Source organism: Emydura macquarii, unplaced genomic scaffold (genome assembly GCF_026122565.2).
Source record: "Emydura macquarii macquarii isolate MOO-44397 ecotype Brisbane River unplaced genomic scaffold, CSIRO-AGI_Emac_v2 contig_1477, whole genome shotgun sequence".
Taxonomy (NCBI): Eukaryota; Metazoa; Chordata; order Testudines; family Chelidae; genus Emydura; species Emydura macquarii.
In genome coordinates this window covers 23397127-23417277 of record NW_027131614.1, presented here as the reverse complement: position 1 = coordinate 23417277, position 20151 = coordinate 23397127, and positions in this window count along the sequence as shown.

Here is a 20151-nt window from a genome sequence, read left to right as displayed (position 1 = left end):
AAGGGAACCTCTTCAGCACATCAGGGTGGAGAGAGACATGCCTGCACTCGCTGCTATGGAGGGGTTATGTTAGGAGAGTATCCCCAAGAGGAGGAGTGCTGCATGAAGCTGGAAGAGCCTGTAGACTGGGTACAAGAAACAGCTAGGTGCAAGAAACAGCTAAAATGTCCCTTCCATTGCAAAGACTAGGAGTGCCATCCATGGCAAAGACTAGGAGGCTGAGCAAGAATGTTCCAGGACACAAAAGCCTAGGAACCCAGGGAACTTCCCTGTCCATCATTGCCTCAATGGATGGGGTACATATGTTGGCCCAATGATGGGCAGTTGCATCAAGTGTGGGAAGCATGGTCATTTTTGATGTAACTGCTCTTTTATGGATTCTAACTGCAGGCAAGCCTGGACAGCCATCCCTAGAGCTTGAAAACGGATCAACCAAAATGATAGTCCCAGTGAGGGCCTACAGATCCAAAGTGATGAGCTTAATAGATTCAAGGTGCAGCCAGAACTTCATAAGGGAAAATCTGGATGAGAGCCACCAGACAGCAACTTACACAATCTTCTTGCAGCATATACATAAGAATGGCCATACTGGTTCAGACCAATCATCCGTCTATCCCAGTATCCTGTTGTCCAACAATGCCCAATGCATGGAAACATATACCTATACTCCATGAAGCAGGTATGGCTGACAGTGGGGACCACACCTAGACTTCCCATGTGGGGTGGTAGCCTCTGTCAGTACCCAGTGGTCCTAGTCTATGACAGAAAGTTCTTGGGTGAAGTCTTGCAGGTGTGGGGGAAGGACTTGGCTGCAGGGGATGACCATGACTCCAAGACCAGGGAAGACCATGGACCCATGGAGCTGGCTGATGCAGGAGTGATGAAAGACCAAGGTGAGGCTATCAGCAACTGAGTCATGGACCATCTTTCCTAGTGGTTGGGGTAAGAGTGCAGCCTACCAGTTAGAGCTTAATCCAGATGGGGTAGGTCCAGGAGCAAAGCCAATGTTTATAGCTGGGAGTCAGAGACCAAAACCTAAGCCGAAGGGTTAACTGGAGTTGCAGTCAGAAGGCAAGCAGAGCATTGGAACTGGGAGTCAGAAACCAAAGCCTAAAATAAAGAATTAGCTGAAGTCACAGTCAGAAGGTGGAGCTAAGGGTCTGAACCAGGAGCCAGAGGCCAGGAAGGAGCTGGGAGCTGGGGTAGGTACAGACTGGGGCTAGGAGCAGAAGCAAGGCTAGAGATAGTGGAGGCAGGAACAGGACCAAATGCAGCAGCAGGCTAAGAGAGTGTTGACCAATTACTGGACAACTGTTGCTGCTGAGCTTACGTATCAGACTGCAGTTTCCTGCAGCCTGGCACAGTCACTCAGACAGCTTCTATCAGGGCCAGCTGCTCTCATTGGGTTGCTAAGAGATTGGATCTGATACATGTTGGCCCTTGACACAGGGGATTTCACAACATGCAGAAGTGCCCTGGAGGGACAAGTAGCTCAAGACCACCAAGATACTGTATGGCTGACCCAAAACAGGAACTTCTTAGGGGAACAAAAGGGAGATTCCACCTTGTGATGAGCATATAAATAGCTCACTGCTTTCAACAGGAATTAGTTGACTGATAAAAGATAACACAAGGCCACACTTTGCGTTGAAAGAGGAATGACTTGCCACTTAGTACGTGACCACCAGACCAAGCAAGTTTGGGCCCAACTCCTGTAACCTGGCTCTTTTGGGGGGAGTTAATTTGACTTCCGCATGTGGTACTGTGTAATGGACATCTGGGAAGGGAGAAAACCCTTGAAAGCATTACTATTGGCTGGACAGCTGCAAAGAGGAAAGGAAATACTACATGAGCACTTCAAGGGATCCCCTGATAACAAAGCCAGTAGTAGACAATCCCTTTGAGAGAATTGGCATGGGTTTGATAGCACTGCTAGGGAAGAGCATGAATGGACATGAACACATCCTGGTGATCATGGATTATGCAATGCAGTACCCTAAGGCCATTTCACTTCGCTCAACCAGCCTGAGCAATGGAACTCATGAAGATCTTTGTGAGGCTGGTGAACCCCAAGGAAATAACAATAAACATGGGGATTAACTTCATGTCACAAATGATGAAGAACTTGTGCGAACTACTGAATAACATACGTCTCTGAGGACATCCATCTACCACCCCCAAATGGATGGGCTAACCAAACACATCAGTGGGACCCTGAAAGGGATGCAGAGAAAGTTTATGTCTGAAGTCTCTTGTCACTGGAATCGCTTGTTAATGCCCCTCTTATTTGCAGTGCATGTGGTTCCCCAGACTTTGAAGAGGTTCTAATCCTTTGAGTTGTTATAAAGGAGATAATGCTGGGGAATCATAGACCCTAGTTCAGGAAACCTGAGAGGAGCAAGAGCCCAGAGGTACTGGCGTAATACAGTATGTTTTCCAACTACAAAAGAAACTGAAGACACTATAGGATTTTGCAAAGGAAAATCTCTTAAAGGGACCAGACTGTCAAGAGCAAACCTATAATGGGGCCCCCACCTGCATGAATTCCAACCCATCAACAGCGTATTGCTGCTGTTACTCAGCTCAGACTCAAAGTTAATGGATAGGTGGCAAGGGCCTTTTGAGGTAATACACCAAGTGAGAACAGTAGATTATGAGATCTGGCAATTTTGGAAGAAGAAGCAGACCCAGATTTACCACATTAAGTTTCTGAAGATCTGGTGAGACTGCGAGATCTTATTCATAACATCTTTCCCCCCTGAATCCAGAGCTGAGCCCCCAGACTTTGTTACCCAAGGACCCAGACACAATTCCCTTCCCAGGAAAAGGGCTCCACCCACCACAGTGGACTCAGATGTTACATGTGGTCAGATCTTTCCTTTCTGTGTTCTCATCATGGCCTGAACAAAATCAGCTGACTTGTTACTACATCATGATGGAGCCTGGATAGAAGGTTCAGGAGAGCCAACATCCCCCACTCAGAAAGATGTAGGACATTGTTCATCAAGAACTGTAGACAGTGTTGGACCTCAGGATGGTAGAGGAACTTCACAGCAGGTGGCAGAGTCCTATCATCTTAGTGCCTATGGTGGATGGAATGTCTCAGTTTTGCATCAAATTAGGAAAGTGAGTGAAATATCTACTTTTGATATCCTATACCCTGAGTTGACGAGTTGTTAGAGTGATTAGGGGCTGCAAAGTATATCTCAACCTTAAATTTGACCAAGGATTACTAGCAGATCTCCTTAACAAAGCAATCTCAGGAAAAAGCAGCCATTGCAACGCCTTTCAACTTGTATCATTTCAAGACCAGGCCTTTTGGCCTTTATGGGGCTGCAGCCATCTTTCAATGGGTGATGAACATAGTTCTGCAGCCACATGGCCAGTATATGCATCTACATGAATGATATAGTTGTTTATAGATGTGATTGGGAGAAACATCTCAAGCATATATCAGTGATCTTATGGGCCCCTGAAGAAGCCGGCTACATGGTGAACCCAGATAAGTGCTGGTTGGGGTTTCATCAGATAACAATACCTTGGATATACTATTGGAAGAGGCAAACTTAGGCCTCTGATTGGAAAGGTCCAGGCCATGACCGATTGTCCTATCCTGTGAACAAAGAAACAAGTGTAGATTATTTTTGGGTCTGGCAAGCTACCATAGACGATTCATAACCAGCTTTGCTACAACAGCGGCACCCCTCACGGACTTATGCCAGCTCTACTACTCTACGCTGACAATTCACACTCCTGAGCAATGTAGTTATACCGACCATAATTTCTTATGTAAACAGCATGATGTGGGCAGGAGAGCTTCTCCCACTGACATAGCTACCACCTGTCATGGAGGTGGAGTTATTAAGTCGACAGAAGAGCTCTCTCCTGTTGGCTTAAAGCAACTTCACTGGAAGCAGAACAGCAGTGCAGCTGCACTGATGCAAGTTTGTAGTGTAGAGTTGTCCTTAGGGAAGAACACTAGCCCCAAGAAGATCACCTATGACAAAAGCCTGTAGGGCCTTGAAAAACTGTTTGAGCAAAGAATTAGTCCTCTTTCACCCTGACATCACATGACAGCTTATATTCCACACAGATGCATAAGACATGGCATTAGGAACCATGGTGTCCCAAGAATTTAATAGGGAAGAGCATCTGATACTCTGTATCAGCTAGAAACTGTTTCTCCATGGAAGGCCTACTCGACTATAGTGGAAGAGGCCTTGGCGGTGCAGTGGGCCATAAAAGTAATGCAGTATTACCTACTGGGAAACCCTTTCCACTTGATAACTGACCACACACGCCTCTGCTGGCTAAATTCCATGAAAGACACCACCCCCGATAATGAGGTAGTATTTGACCTTACAATCCTGTGCCTTGTAAGTGGCCCATAGGCAGGGGGAAAAACACCAGAATGCAGATTTCTTTTTCCAGGATGGTGGACTGTGAGGCTTGGATTCAGACACACAACACCAAATTTAAGGGGAGTATGTGATGGGGTGGATAAACCCCACACTGGAGAAATAGGGGTACAGGAACAATTATGATCCCAGGAAGCCTACTGGACATACTTCAGTTGGAGGAGGGGCTTAAAAATGAGTCTTTTGAGCACAGTAGGGTGGCAGGCAGAGACATTGACTGCTACAGAGGGGTAACACCAAGAGAATATCCCCTGGAGGACTGCGGCATGAAGCTGGGACTCTGCAGCCTGTAGAGGCCTGCAGGCCACGTTGCAAGGGACAACTGTGAACCATGTCATCCACCGAGGAGGGGACAGCAGTAGGAAGAGACCCAGGAGAGGATGTTAGCTGGATTGCAGCTAGCAGACAGTTTCCTTACAGTGCTGAATCAGAACCTGGTGGAGTGGGGCACCCGGGTTCCCATACCAGTAGGTCGGATTCTGTCAAAGACACTAACATCTAAGTGGGGGCCTCCCCCCCCCATTCACACTCTTCTTCAGATGTGTGCCTTCCCTAATATAATTTATATGGCATAAATTATTTTCTAAGTAATGTTTTTTAAATATTATGATTATGTAAATCATACACAGAGTGATTGCCATTTAGAAACTCAGTGTTCACTACTCCAGGTTTCTGTGGCAACTGTGTTATTTTCCTATATTTAGAATAGGAGATACCACTTTTACCCTGGAGCTCTAAATGCTGATTTTAGTGATGTCTATTCCACATGCACATACAACTCCCTGTGACCCATTCTGTCTGCCATTTAAAAAAGCAAAATGATTCATAGGCATCAGGCAGAGCTCTCTAAGATACTGCTGAAATAACAAATAACAATGGTATCTCAGATACAATGGGGCAGTAAATGAGGATAAATGATGATCTTCCAGATGTGGAAGGCTGGAGATGTGGATAGTGGGAGCTGTATTAAATGTGCTCCCACACAAGCAGCAGCAGCAAGAATAAGAAGAGGCAGCCACTGCAAAGGGTCAAGATTTGGAACTGAGCTGCCTGCACCCCTCCTTAGCCAGGGACATAAAAGAATAGGTAGGATTCTTGTTCCTGCAGTACTTAGAGAGGAAGCCAGGAGAATGAGAAGAGTGTCGGAGTGCCACTAACTGAGGAGAACACTGATCAGGGAAGCCTATGGCTTGGCAGCAGCCCAGAGAGTCTGTCAGCTGTTGCAAGAGTGAAAAAGCTACTGGGGCCAGTGTTGAGACCCAGCTGCAAAAAGCTACATTTAGAAGGCTCAGCCAGGTACTCAGTTTCCCCAAGGTCCCAGGATACTACCCAGAGTAGACTAGAACTATCTAGAGAGGTGCAGCGAGGGGGAGTAAAGCCGAGTTTGGTGGGGGGAGTCCAGAAGGGTTTCTCCACAGTCCAACCCCCAAGAAACCCTAACTGTACATCTTAAGTGTCTGAGGGTCAGGTAGGAGCTCCTTATTTGGGGAGTAGTTTTCAGTGGAATCTGATGGAATCCCTCCCAGGTGACTGTCCCATGTGGTCCAGAAGGGTCATTAACTTGTGCCTTCCCCAGTGCTCCGAAGTGGAGACTACTGGAGATGGTTTAAGACTCTAAAGTATTAGATATATAGAAGGCAGATGGACATCTCTGTTCAAGGTGGATGGAAGAACAGATAATATGCTATAGTGGGATGCTATTTGACTTTGAGATTTATGGGTTTCATTTCCTTCCTGGGGCCAACCCATAATCGTAGTTTTATGAAATGAAGGTTTTCTACTAGGAGACATATCTTTTCATTCCTACAGTGGCTCCAGGAGAATGGCATTTGTTCTCACAAGGGGGAGGCTCAGGGTACTGATCAGGGCACTTCTGGGAAGTAAAAGGGCAGTGGCTGATGGAAAATGTTTTATTAATGAGTAGCTGTGCATGAATCCTCATGCTCACAAGCTCTTCTCCGTTATAGGACACAGTTTGACAGAACAGTGTAGCTCTTGACAAAGGAAGTTTTATATGCACCCATCCCCATCAACCCAGGTTGGGCTCAGCCCCTTGTCCCGTTCTGTCCCCACCCCAGTCCAGATCTCTAGATCCAGCTTGCATACCCACTGCATAAACTTTCAGTTACAATTAGAGCTGGTAAGAAATTTTTGGATGGAATATTTTTCTGTCAGAAAATGCTGATTCACAGAAAACAATTTTTTTTGCAAAAGCATATCATTTTTTACATTTTGTTTTGAAAGAAAAAATTGTTTTGACATTTTTTAAACATAATGTTTTGATTTTCTGTTTCAAAGTGATTTCATTTCAATTAATTTCCATTTTGATTTTTGTATAGACTATGATATAATCAGAATGCCACGTTTTGATTGACCTAATCAAAGAATCTCATTGTTTCCTGGGGCATGTAAAAAAGTTTTGTTTTACATTCTCTTTTGGAATGGAAAACAATTAGAAATCATAAACTTCCTGAAAAACTAAAATCTGGTTCCCACCAAGCTCTAGCTATAGTGTGAATAACAGCTAAAAAACACCCTAAATTCCACTTAAAAAAAATGTACTCATTGCATTAAATCTCTCAGGATCCACCTCTAACAAGTTTTATGTAGATGGACAAGGGTGCTTTTAAGAGCCATTAATCAACAATGAAAAGTAGGCTTCCATGGAAAAAAGTAAAGCAGATTGCAAAAGCAAAGTCTTCCTACTAAAATAATTATGAAGATAAACCAACCAAAACTGCATAGAAAATTGTGATGGGAGTGTACTACCTTTAAAGCCTGGCCAGGAGCTGCAATCAGAACTACCTGCATATAATTAACGAGGCTCCTTCCTGCTCCTGAGGACTGATCTGGTTAAAACTGGAAGAGGAGGCAGGGGAAAATGTAGAATGGAGACAAGAAGATGCATAACTGGCAAGGGATGGTGTTAGCTGATTTAGCTCTTGGAGACTTTGTTTCAGGACTTTTTTTCTGAGTAGTCCAACCCTGGCTTCTGAGGTAAGAGCCTTTAAATTCTTATTCAAGGCTCTTTTCAGAGGGCTTCCTTAAATGGAGACACTTATATTCATTAGAATGTGGCTTCTCATTGCCTCATCTGTTAAAGCAAACCCATTGCTGCCTCCATTGAAGGGCAAATTGAGGCAGACCTCAGCAGATCCATGCTTTGCCAGACAGTGGCGTTACAGTGTAGGAATAAAAACTAAATCTGTGGGGATATTTTACAGCAATTGGCCACTTACTTTTAGAGAAAAACAGGAATTCATCATCTATTTTATAATGCAACTCCATGGAGTCACTACCAGGTGTCTCCATAATGTTATATTTGTTAGACCCATTTGTATCTAGGCTGCTCCAAATCACACCCATTGTAAAAGGAGAGGTGGTTTTGTGTGTATAAGTGTGTGTGTATGTGCATGCATCTATTTCCTCCCCCATCTGCCTTCCTGCAGCACAAAGCAAATTAACCCTAGAAAACAAAACATTCATGAACTTCATATTGACACAGTTATTCAATCAATCAGGAGCAAATTCTGTTAAATGTCGGAGGAGATGGTGTGTATATGTTTTGTCTACTCTAAACCACAATTACAGAGAAAAATATCAGATTGGTAAATGAGACACATTACCAAAGGGAGAAATAGATTCAAAGTATGCCTAGGAGTCATTTATCATCATAATATAGAGCACAAATTAATAAATGTATTCTTCTAAAGAGCAATAAACATTTTAATTCAATTTTATTTAAATAATAGTTAAATTGTTGCCCCAGTCAACCCTTCACTGTGGTATGTACAATCTACTAAGATAAAAAGTCTACAAAAGAGGATAAATAAGCTTCTTTTCACTAAATATTTATATGCTATTTATAACAAGAAAAAAAGCCTCTTTATTAGTTAGTGCATAACCCTTAGCCACATAGTAAAAAGGGGCAACACTTTACCAAGTTCAACATACAGTGAAATGTCTGAAGTCAGCTTGCTAGCCACTTACAATATAGCATGGAACAGATGTTATTTTTAGAGAAAATGGACTTTTAAGTGCATCATCACGGTTGTGAGGCTAGATTCAGTAAACCTTTATAAGTGGGATTTTTTCCCCAGAGAAATACCTATTGATCATTTCCAGATGTCTTGCATATTACTTGAAATGTCAAGACCATGCCCCAAGAGACCATTCCAATTTGTTAAATTGATATTTTAAAAATGGCATCAATGCTCACTCTGTGTATTAAGTGCTATTATATCATGCCCAGAAATGCCCCTTTTAGTGACTGTACATCCAAAAAGAGGGAGGGTAATGTAAGAAGGGGGATAGTATTGTTAATGGATTGGACTGGTACTCAGTGTTCAATTCTTGGTTCTGCTACAGACTTCCTGTGTCACCTTTGCCAAGTCATATAGATTCTCTGTGCCGCAGTTCTCTATCTGTGTAGTGGGGATAATACTTCATTACCTCATAGGTCTATCGTAAAGATAAGTACATTAAAGATGGTGAGGCAGTAATATGGGGAAATAAGTGTCACAGTTCAGTGCAACTGCACCTGTATCTCCTCCTTGTGGTCTAGTAAGAGCTCCCACTCTAGGCTCCTAGCTATTATTTCCAGCTGCACGATTCCCTGCCTACACTGTGAATTCCACGGTAAGTCAGACTGTGTATGTAGGCCTGCTTTGCTTTCTCCTCAAAGGCTGGGAACACGGTAACTGCCCATAGCTATAAGCTACCACACAGCCCTTCCTAAGCAAGCACATTTATTCTTAAAGTGAAAACAGTATAGAGACAATTAAGAAAAATAAAATAACCACATATATGTTATTGAGTTTACAAGAGATCACCCCCAGCTCCAACAAAGGATTTGGCAGATAATCAGTCCTTCAAAGACCACAAAGGAGTCTTTCTGTGGTCATAAATTCATAACAACTGTTAGCTCAGATCAAGCACTGCATTGAATCGTTCATTCGTTCCTTTATACAGTTTTGGCTTTTATCTTGGTAACAGGTAATCAGCAGTTAGGTTCCCTCCTGAGGGTGAAGCTTCAGAAGACTGAGTTCATGAATAACTGGAGGGGGTTCTTTTGCATAACCCTCCTCAGAGAGATTTCCTGAGAAACCTCCTTTCCTTTTAACTTTGTTTGCCCCAAAAGTTAGTTTTTTGTCTCATGTTATTTAAAATAGTCTTCTGAAGCTCATAACATTGGCCATGTCCTCCCCCATAGAGAAGTTATATAAAATCTCACAATAATACATACAGTTTGCATTTATAATACAGTGGACTTCAAAGCTATTTAAACTTAATTCAATAAGACCTCCTAAATATACTGCAGGAAAACTGGCACAATAAGTACCTAAAACAGACAGATCCCTGTGTGACTTTGGAAAAGCTACTTAATTTCTCTGTTCATATTGTGAAGTGGAGTTCAGTGAGCATAAATTAATTAATGCTTGAGAGGCATTCAGATTATTATTCTGATGGGGCAATATAAGTAGATAGTATAATACAAACATCATTCTGAAATTATGACTACAGTTAAAAAAGAGCATTTCAAAAATACCATGCTGATGCATTTTTGCTTCCTAAAAATGAGCATATATTTATGTGTCTTGCTTATACTACTAAATTATGAATTTCATGTTTTCTGAATAAATTGCTGTGGGTGTTTTTATGACTTTTAGCAACCCAGGTTGGAGTTGCATGAGGGCTTAGTTTGCCCCAGAGTCTGTAACTCTTGGGAAATGTGGTATCAGAGCTGAAACTTCAGCTCAGATATTTCATGTTTCTGTAATGTGATAATCTTGTTATATACATATGCAGACACAAAAAAAATGCTGTAGAGTGGGAATGTGTTGAATTCCTGCTTACTTCTGATAGTAGTCGTTTCCTTCCCCCTCAATGATTCCAGTCAGTTATACTGAAGTGGATGGAATACTTCCATGTATACAGTCCAGGAAACTGCAACTCCAAAAGAGTCTCATGACAAGGGTCTTTGAGCAGCTGCGGCCACATAGGGAAGAGTCAGGATCCAGTCAGGATCAGGAAGTCAGGAAGAGTCTCTTTAAGGGAGGAGGTAGGGAAACACTATTATGGGATGCTACAGTGATAGTGGCCCAATTAGTAGCTCAATAGCTATAGAGAAGTAGCAGATTACATCAGGTGGAGGAGTGGAGCTGGAAAAACTGTTAAATACCTGTCTTCATGGCCAAGCAATTCATTGAAGGTGTTCTCTTGCACACAATTCAGTTTCACCTTCACTATTCCTTTCACCTTCCCTTGGGCCCCCGGCCATAGGAGCAACACCCAGAGGCAGATATCTATACATCAGGGGGAAGTAGCAGACAATAACTCTTTTACCAGCCACCTGTGTAAGCAGTGAAAAGACAGGGTGAAGGAGGGCAGTGTTGTGGAGGGAGGCAGAGTCACCTGGGATTAGGTGGGACATGAAGCAAGGGGCAGAGCCACCAGGTTTTGGGGGGCTGCAGTAAAACATAGGGTGGCATGAGTTACTTAGGAGAACCTTCTCAGTGGATGAAAAAATGAATAGGACATAAGCATGAGGCAATGCAGAAGTATATAAAGGGGGAGGGATATTTGGCATTTGTGCTGGGAGTTCATCTGAATATTATGTCACCAGGTTACAAGGAGGGGGGGGGGGAAATGATATGATGCTTAAATTCAGATACTCTGGGCCAGATTCTTAGCTGGTATAAATCAATATGGCTCAATTGACTTCAGTGGAGCTGTGCTGATTTACACTAGATTCAGACTTTATCTGACTACATGTCAACTGTAAAGTAAAATGTGAGCATATACGTTCACCTATTGCAGTATGTAGCCGGGAGGTGTGGCCTCCCTCGGAGATAGACACCAAGGGAGAGCCAAACCCCTTCTGGGGGTTGGAACCCGGGAGTACACCACCTGACCAGAAGCAGGTAGGCGGAGCTAGGAGGGTAAAAGCCAGGCCTGCCTGCTCAGTCAGAGCCTAGTGGCAGAGGGAGAAGGACGCCTCTCTCTTGTTGCCTGAGCCTAGGGCCACACCCGACTGCTCCACGGATGAGAGGATGCCGGAGCTACCCACTGCCTGGGGCCCTGAGGACCTGGAAGACCTGCCTGAACCTGGCGAGCTGGAGGAGATCCCTGGATCTTGCAACCCGGAGGAGAGGTTGCTGGAGCTGCCCACTGCCTGGGGCCCTGAAGACCTGGAGGAGCTACCCAAGCTGCCAATTCCCTGTGAGCCAGAGGGGACTCCAGGACCCTGTGACCTAAAGGAGCTGCCCTCTCCAGATGACCTGCCGTCATGCGATGAAGTCGAGGGCTTCTGGAGTTTCCCTCAGACAGAGTGCCCCGAGGAGCCAGGGTACAGCTCAGGAAGAGGGTGGAGGAAGTAGCCCATGGGAGCGTACTACAGTCCGGCTGAGCTTGCGCTTGCTCTAAGGCACGTGTTTTGGCTGGAGCCCTGTTGACCCAGTGTCGGGACAGGGCCCCAGATTGGGACCCCTCCCCGCGTCCTACCCTGACCTAGAGGTGAATGCCCACTGAAGGCCAGAGCCTGTTCCCTTCTGCCTGCCCTGCCTAAGGGCTGGAGCTTTTGACCACTTCCTCACTCCTCTGGGGGCTAGAGACTGTTTCCCCATTGACAACCCGCCCTGCCGAGGTAGGTCTGAAACCATTGCCTCACCCTGCTGAGGGCTGAAGGCTGTTTCCCACAGCTGATAGTCTATATCAGCTCGCCCTGTGAGGGCTGGAGACTGTTCCCATTTGCGGGCCCGCCCTGTCTAAGGGTTGGGGCCCTGAATTGCATGCTCGCCCTATTAAAGGGCTAGAGACGACTATCTCTAAGGGGCGGGACCTGAACCCAAGGCTCACCCTGCTAAGGGCCGGAGATGGCCCCTTTATTCTGGATTCCCCACAGGAGGCGGAGGCCGAAAGGTGTGGCCTTCCTTGGAGATTGACAGTGAGGGAGAGCCAGCGGCGCCTCCCACTACTGAAGATCCTTTACACAGTACTTCTGAGACACAAGGCACTTTCTTAAAGAAATACATCAGTAAAGCATACAGACATCTGGGCCCATGTTCTCAACCCCTGTTCCAGCCAGTCTGCACTGCTCAGATGGCTCTCAGGTCAGATGCATGTTTCCCTCATGTTGGAGAACTGATGAGCTGAGATGTTGCCCAGCCCAGACTATAATATCTATTTTAGGATTGACTATAGCATCAATTACTGTCATGTTTAAATATGTGTATGTAGATGAGTTCACAGGGTGGTGCATGATTTCAACCCTTTGACAAAATTGTGCCCTTCCTGACACTCATGCAAACCCACTGAAGTGATTCTGTATTTGTAAAGTGCACACCAAAGGTCTTAATTTGGATCTGTAATGCCAAAAGCATGATAGTCATTTTACAAGCTACAGTTATAGCAACGTGTGTTTCACAATATCGTAGTCTTTTACACTATTTGCAGACCATATTCTATATGTAAATTCCATGATCATATTTTTAACTAACGTTAAAAATTGTGTTGTAGATAGAAATAAGAGTACTCTGCCTTCACAATCTTTCTTTTCAGTTCCATTGTGTAGACTAGGTTACACAGCCTATTTACTCTTACAAGTTAGTTATTTAAAGTGACAAATGCCATCATCAATTACATGTTAACCAAAGACTCATAGAAATTTTGAAATTTGTAGATCTTAGGATATCTTTAAAACACCAGAAGATAATTTCATTTTCTTGTGATGAAGAAATAGTGATTATGAAAATAATTAGAGGTTTTGATAGTGAGGATAATTTAGAAAAAAATATGGCTGATAATGTTCTTACTGTTCTATATATATATATGGAGTGTTAATTGTTCACTTACTCTCTTATTTTTGATAATTAAAATTTTATCTCTGTCTTTGTAATTAGTTATGAGAAAGCAGATTATTTTTCCTGAAACTAGTTAATTGTTTGTTATAACCTTATTCAAATTCCATTATGGATTAAGAAATTATGCATTAATCAGATTCAAGATAACTATGGATTGGCATAACAGAAGATTGGCATAAAGGAAACAGAGAAAGGTAGCAATAATAGTCAATTAAAGCAGTGTACTGGAAGACACTGGGTGTATATGGCATTTGGAACCAGGAACTAGGTCTCCAGGTTGAGAATTTGACAATGTTGCTTTCTTAGTGGGTCATGGAACTCTTTCCTTCAGTTTCAATCTGTCTGGGTTTACACAATCCAAATTTAACTCTGAATTTCATGTTTGAACAAGTGCAAAATCTCCAAGCGAAATTCAGTCCAAACTGATGAGTTCCACCTGTCTTTATGTAAAAATAATGAATTTTACATGTTGTTACTTCATAATCATGCAAAATTCATCATCTCAGGTTCACAAAAAATTGGGTCCCTATTTGGTTCTGCACCCATGTGAGTTTCCAAATGGATTTAAGATGGAGTTCTGTGTAGAGCACATTTCAATAATCTAATCTCAAAGTAATAGATATGAATCACGGTGGCAAGATCTGTAACAGAAAAACAAATGATTGCAACCTCCTGGCCAAACAGATTCCAAGAGGCTCTTTTGACCACTGTTAATTTCCTAACCAGAACGCCAAATTGAAAAACTTGGTGACAAATGACATAAATATTTATAAAAGCAGAAAGCAAACTCTTTGCCATATTTTCTAGCTGCTTTACCCTGGGATTCTTAACCCTTTTTGGTCTAGACTTTGCTCTTTACTGAGGTAGGCATTTTAGGTGGAACCTTGGAACAATGTGAACAATTCAGAATTTGGGGATACTATCTGCACTTCCTACATTCAAGATAAACAATGCAAAAGGCTTCAGACCCTTTGACAACATGGTAAGCTGTTTGATATAGTGCTGCATATATACCAATTGTTGAGGGAAATACATTTGGAATCCTGTTTACTAAAATAACATTTGTCGTCATTTTTGTCAAATCTGAATGCTAAACAAAAGTTAATCTTTTCTGATACAGATGATGGAAAAATAAATCAGTGCTGTATGTTTCATTTCACTTAGCATCTTGAAATTTTAGGTATGAAGATCTTCTTGTCAATAGTGATCATCCTCTCTGATTGATTACCTAGCTTTAAATAGTGGTATACTGAAACTATCTGCAGTGTTGGACATTCAAGATGGACAAATTAGGAAAAAATTACAAAATCTGCTCAGGGACCAAGATGAATCCACTGTGGTGAAAACAATAGCACTGACCCAGAGCCCATGGAAGACAATGGGGGGTCTCTTCATTGACTTCAAAGGGGCCTCAGATCAGGCCCATTTAGAGAAGCCAATGCACCTTTGGCACATATGTCAGAGTCTTTTTTGATGTGTGTCCCCTATTCTTTCTCTGACAGAGACTTCACAGATCGAAGCCCTTGTCATCAATTTAAAACAGCCAGTGGCACCATATGTATTCCAGTCTGAGAAAAAATATCATATAAATGCTTGCTTTGAGCATGACAAACTATAGCTGAAGTCAGCCAGCGGAGATGTTCATTGACAAATGTGTTCTCTCTTAGCAATAAAACGTCTTAATTGTATCTTTGAATGCATGTGTTTTTAGTTCTTAGAAAATGTCAGTCTGTCTTACTTGGTTAAATATGCTGTACATGCTTGACGACATTCTAATCTTACCTGTAATGTGATTTCACCCTGCATAAGAATCCTTGTATTGTGTTTGTTGCCTGGAGCTCAAGATGCAATATACTGCATTACTCTTAGTCTTACCCAGAATTAGAAGAGTGACAGTCAAACTTGTATCATAGAATCATGTGGCACCAGCATAGTAGTGATAAAAATAATTGCACACATTTAATAGGGTTTTGAGAGAGTTTAGATCTGTAGGGTGGTATTCCCACCAGAAACAATGGCCTGTGCCTAATATAACTTAGACCAACTTGCAAGATCATGTGATGGAAATAAAAATAACTTGCTGCACTTACTATTGCTGAAAGCATGACTTACTTTCTTTTGTACTTTAATTCTTTGACTTCATCTTCACATGAAGGAAAAGGGAGCTACCATTGCTATCGGGGTCAAGAAAGATCTTTGATCTTTTTGCAGCAGCTGGGAATAAACACATTGATTAGTTTATATCAAAGTTTGTGAAATGTACAGGGAGGTGGTTTCAAAAGCTCAAATAGAGAATAATCCTTGCTGGAATCTAGCTCTACAACAGAATCCCTACCCCATGCCCTTTTTATTGGGACAGTCTAGAACTAAACATTGCACGTTTCATAGATTCTGATTTTCCCCACACACTTCCTCTCCCCACTCCCCCAACGCTCCCAGATAATTTATATCTGCTTGGTTTAGTAACTATGCATTTTAAATTAAATTATGGGGTTGTGTTTCATAATTAGTATAGGACAACCTTTATTGTGCACCCCGGGAGCTCTTTGCATCTCTCCATCCTCTGGCACAAGATCCCTGTGTGCCATCCTCCCATGCCCCTCCATTTTAGGGACTCCCTGCAACAACCCCCAGTCTTCTCCTGCCAGGGGTTCTGTGTAGTCCCCCATTATTTCTCCACCCATACCAGGTTCCCCCATGACAGCAGCTCTGTGTGCACCCTCATTTATCCTCTATCCATTGCAGGGGCTTTCAATGCACCTCCATTCCCCTTCCCCCAATACCAGGGTCTCCCAACGCTTGCAGTGGCTCTGTATGCCCTATTCCCATCTTTTTCCCCATAGCAGATTTGGATTCCCCTATTTTCTGCCAACCAGGGATTTTGTGCATTCCCCCTATTTCCTCTGGCCAGCTCTTTTCACCACCATGACTCTTTCTGTCTAGGAGATAAGTCATTGTGGGTGTCAACATGTTAAATCATATTGGGAGGATAGGCAGAGATGAAATAGGAGTATTTTTATGTTGGAAGGCAATAATGGGTGTCACAAACTAGTTGTTTGATCTGGACAGACAATCGCACGAGTACTTGAAACTGTAGCTGTGCTAAAGAACTGGCAGGGACTTCATGTGTATCCCATTTTTCACATTTTGGTTTACCAGTTTTCTCCCAAATCAATATCCTTTTGACCATTGATGGCTAGAGTATTCTCTGAAAACTTGGAATTGATCAGATGTGGCATTGAAAAGTTATCACATTAGACAGGTGAATAGAGAAATGCTGAGGAATTGAGGGTAAGGCTTTCCCAAGCTGGGCCAATGATGTCCTTCCTGAGCACAGTATGAAAATGGTTGGTTTGTTTAATTTTGAAGAAGAGGATTCATTTTCAAACTCATGGGCCTTTTCCTATCTATTGGTTTAGCATATCTCAGTTATAGTTGCAGTGTTGCAATCTCAGCAGATCCATTTAAGTGCTTCAACTTAAAGATACATATATATGCACATGGATAGTAGCAGATATAATTGATGACTTTTCTAGTACTTGTGGGGAGGAAAAAAAACACACACACACAAATATATGACCAGAACTGACAATTCAAATTATTCAACAGATGAACAGTGGGAGAGATATCTATTTGGCTTGCTGATACAAATTGCTCAGTTAATATCAATCACTATTAAGAAAAGACTTTGTATCTCCATATTTGAAATATAAATGTGTTCAACTAGACATAAAGTCTATCAAACTGCATGTTCTCATGCATTTATCAACTCACTACTTATTTACTCTTTCCAGAGTAACTCTATTAGCTTTGCATTTAATCTGCATAAAGTTGCCTTCTTTAGTATGTTGTTTCTTGATGGCTCACTGCTCCCTATTGCAGTTAATATTTATAAAAGTAATAAATAATTTGAACAATAGCGCTTCTATTTGCATCAGCTCCCAATTTACAGCTGGAGATCTTTCAGCCATAAAAATTAGACATGAAATAATGCTGTGTCAAGAGCGGTATGGGGGGAAGTACAATGAAACATGAACTAACAAATCATTTTGAATGGATTCCCAAATACCCTCTACTTCCTCAAATGTGTGGAATTACCTCTAAAATGAGAGAGAGAGGTATTCAGAGTGTCTGAACTTCTGAATAAAACCCCAGCTCCCCAAATCCATTAGACTGTTACCCCAACTCCAGACTGAGAGGAGTGTCCATTAATTTCAGCTAGTGCTGTAAAATGTTGCCACTTTAACTGGTGAGATGTTTTCCTGTCCTTGTAGCTCCACATAGTGTCAGTGGGATGAAATGAGTCATCTAAGCATGGCCTCTTCCTCCAGAGAGGGGGCTCCGCCTATTGAAAGGCTCTGCACAGATCTTATGGGCTAGTCTAAAACCTAATAAGGGGAAAATCAAAGGATCACTACCATGCAAAACCAGAGCAGGATTGAGTACATTTGCAATGTCCAGTATCTGTAAATAAGGTGCTTGCTCCATTTCCTCGTGGTTTAAAGTTCTCTCCTCTGCACAACAGCCCTTGAAAGGGTGGCTGAGTGCCTCGCGGAATAACCACTCAACCCATATGCAGCGTGCATCATGCAGCGCCTTATTAGGAGGGAGCAAAGGGGCTGAGCAGTACAAAGATGCAGACAAGGCAAGGCAAGGCACAGGCGGGCGGCTAGGGACCTGACGGCTGGATAGGTGGCCTCTAATGTGGTGCCTTTTAACTGAAGCAGGGAAAGGGAGAGCGGGGAGGGTCTGATTGCCCCCTCCCTCTTGGACTCCCTGCAGACAGGTCTATTTTGGTTCTGGGACATGGGCCAGCCTCCCCCAGCCTAAGAAATGACTGGGTTCAGGACTCAACTGATGTCAGGGGAATGAGAAAACAGGAACAGATGCGAAGGTCAGAGGGCTAAATGGAGGGAACCTGAAGGGGACAGCGTCCACTGCTCCTCAAAAGTGGGTAAGGAGTCAGCTGACCTTGCCAGGAGGAACTCTGCCCAGATCCCTGATGGGAAGGAGACCTCAGGGCTGGTGGCTAGATGCCTCTCCAGTTCTAAGACCTCCCACTCCAGCAGCTCTATCCCCGCCTCCCTCTGCCGGCTGGCCCCAGTAGTCCAGGCAGAAGAGCTGCCCTGCAGGCAGGTGTGCTTGAAATCAGCAAGCAGGGAGCGGCCTGGCCTGTTTGAAACCTACCTTCCGGCCCCGCCCCCGTGCCTCTCACTCAATCGGCGGCAGCAGCAAGCCTATTGCCAGAAGGGAAAAGCAACCAGAGCGTGGCTGTCTGCGGCAGGGGGGACGCGGGGGCTGGATAGGGTGTCAGCGGCCCAATGTGCGCCCTCTCCCCAGGTCCCGCCGCCCCTGGGAGAGGTTCCCGCGCCAGGCCAGAACTCATTAGCCAATCGCTGCTGCAGCCGCGTTACACGGCGGCGGGCGGGGGTTCAGCGGCCCCCCGAGGGTAAGATCTCTCCCCCAGCTCCTCCTCGGTGAGCCCCGGCGAGATTGCCCAGCTGGGAGAGGCGAGCAATCGGCAATATTACCGGGGGGATACCGGGTGTAGCGTCTTTAAAAATGCATCGTATTACAAGCGTCTCCAGACACGGGCTCAGAAATCCCTAAAACCACCGCCTTGTCCACGAATGTGTGTGCGTCTGTCTTCCCTTCTCCCCCTCCGGCCCCCCACTTCCCAAGGCTCTGTGTGCACCTCGATCCCCCCCCCACCCCAGAAATGCAGCCTCGCATCCAACCACCAGCGATGAGAGGAAGAGGCAGGTGTCCTGGGCACGGCGCGCACGTGAACTGGGTGTCACTGATTTGTTCCGTCACTTTCACCGAGCCTTCAAAGGGGCTCTGGAGAAGGGCAGGGTTCCGCCAGAGCCTCCCGGTCTTTGGTCCCGGACCCGCCCACGTTCCGCTGCATAAGCGCAGAACAAATCTGGTGTCTCCCACTTCACACACGCCCGCGCTCTCTGAGGCATCCCGGCTCCGCCGTCTGGATCGCGTTGGATCTGGCAAATGCTTTGCTCCCGGTGTTTCTACTCCATAAATGTAGAACAAGCGGGTACTCCTCCTTCACCAACAACAGTCTGGACAGGGCCGCATCCTGACGCCAGGGAACAGCAAATACCCAGGCCTTACGGCCCCGGCATCCTGCGAGATCACTCCATGTTTTGACCCTCCAACGTGCAAATTCCAGAGTCTAATTAGCGACCGACCACCTTTACTTGCTCTGGTCGCACGGAAAGAACCGCGTCACGGCGCAGGGCAACATTAAAAACTTGCATCCGGCGTCAAGCTTTTTGCCAGACTCTGGCCAGAAAACCCAGAATAGAGAGCAAGCTTCATTCTCCTATTCCACCAAGCCACCCTTCCCCAAACGAAGCTCCCCGCCCCCAACAAATCCTGGAATAAGCAAGCCGCGAAATTGGACAGCTTGCTTATACCAGGATTTACTTGGAGCTGCATTCCCCCCGCCCAGGTTTACTACCTAAACTTTAGTGCATGTGGGGCTCCCCGAATCTCGAGGCTCCAGGTCCTAATTTATCATGATGCAACAACGCTCTGTCCTCCACCACCCCTCAAGTGACATCTCACAATTATACAGAAAGCTTCAAGTACTAGTTTAACTAGTGAAACTGCAACAAGTTAGGAATCTGTTTCTTAAACGTGTTGGTAATAAGAGCTGGAGGCAAACCGCAGATCTGAGATGTTCCATAAATGATCAGCCATGCAAATGATGAAGTATGGATCTTTGTTTATGTATTTACTGTCAAGAATAGTAATGAGGGCGTTATTTTCTTAGCAGATGGAATGACAACAAAGTCAAAGTACAAGAGCCCAAATTAGAAAATAGCCCAGTCTTGCTAGATTGCGTGATGTAA